Genomic DNA, 1,612 nt, shown 5'->3' with positions numbered 1-1,612 from the left:
ATGGGCTAATTTTCATTTTTGGGTGAACTAACCCTTTAAGAACAGGAATAAAATATTTCTACATTGTTACTAGACACCAGGGGTCTAACCCTGAAGTGACATTTTTAATTTATCTGACTGTGTCATTTCATAAAAGACCACTTTGTGCTCATTTAGAATTATCAGGAAGAAACAAATATTCCCCCAAATCAATGGATATGATATATTTTGCATTTAAGTGCAAAGTAATTAAGGCATTTCATCTCACGCAGACAATAGTGGAGTAATACTGATACTGAAATCTTATGTTGACAAACATTTAAAAACAAAACTTCTAACTTCATGTTACTAAAATGAAACAGTAAGCTGCTTGTAGATTTTCAGTCACATTTGTGTAAACAACACTGAATCTTCAATTCCTGGTCAAGAAGCTGTCAATCAAACATTCACTAGCCAATGAGAATCCTCTGCTGCTAGCCCCCAATAGGGTCTGGCTGCAGACTTGCACTCTCAGACATCTGAGCTTCAGCTACCTGCACTCTCCGCTACAGGGCGTCACTTGCAATCCACACAAATCCTTTGTGTTGCCAATGAAGACAAGATGCTGCGATGGTTAAACAATTAAAAGTAATTTACTACTATAACATACAGAGCTCTGGACATCACCTGTAGGAGAAATAAAAACAAGACCTGCAAATCTGTGACCACGCTGAAGAGCAGAATATGAACGCATTGAACGCAATATGAACGCAAGTCTCACATTAAGCATTTATCTCCCATAGAAAACCATTACATGGAAAACACTTATGTGGCTTAACGCAGTGGTTCCCAACCTTTTTTTGTCTGAGACCCCCTTTTTCCCAAGAAAATATTTTAGGCCCCCCCCCACATTTCATGATATTATCGCTCTTGTCAGCTTGCAGCAAGGATGACAAAAAATTTTGTTTTCGAACAAACGGTATGTTTATTTAACCAGATAGATATGTTTATGCACAAATAATAGCCTATATATAATATTGAAAATACAATAACAAAAACATCAGTAGGCCATTTGTAATTTAAAAATGTAAGCCTATAGGAGTAGCCTATAAATTGGCCCTATTTGAAATGCAATAACAAAAATATCAGTATTCACACTGGTGTGTAGGAAAAAAAGAATGAATATAGGCTATTACAAAATTACTGCTATCTGGCACCTCAATACTTGCATGTTATTTGTGAGGCTTTATCAATCAGTGTGAGGATTGCTGGCAGTGAGTAATAATTTTGTCAATGCGTGGAGAGATCTTTGACAGGGCAAGACGCATATCATCCTCAAGTCAGTAGCTGTGACTTCCCTCATCTCATTTTGGGAGTGTGTCAATTATTTTGCCTTGCGCTCAAAAAATGCCCTGGGCTTGTCGCGGTATTGGGGATGAGTTGTCTGCAAATGTCTTATTAGTTTGGACGGCATCATGCATTCGTTAGCAAGGACTTTGGCGCAGATAATGCACTGTGGCTGGGGCAGGGACTCTTTGCTACGAGAAAAGGAAATAAAACCATAGTTCAGGTAACTATCTTGGTATTTCCTGCATTTCGTGTTTTCAGTATTGCTAGCACTGCGACCCGAATTGGTGGGAGCTTCCTCACCTGG

This window comes from Sinocyclocheilus rhinocerous, unplaced genomic scaffold, assembly GCF_001515625.1.
Source record: "Sinocyclocheilus rhinocerous isolate Xijiao unplaced genomic scaffold, SAMN03320098_v1.1 scaffold9835, whole genome shotgun sequence".
In the NCBI taxonomy this organism is placed as follows: Eukaryota; Metazoa; Chordata; class Actinopteri; order Cypriniformes; family Cyprinidae; genus Sinocyclocheilus; species Sinocyclocheilus rhinocerous.
This window is presented reverse-complemented; position numbering follows the sequence as displayed.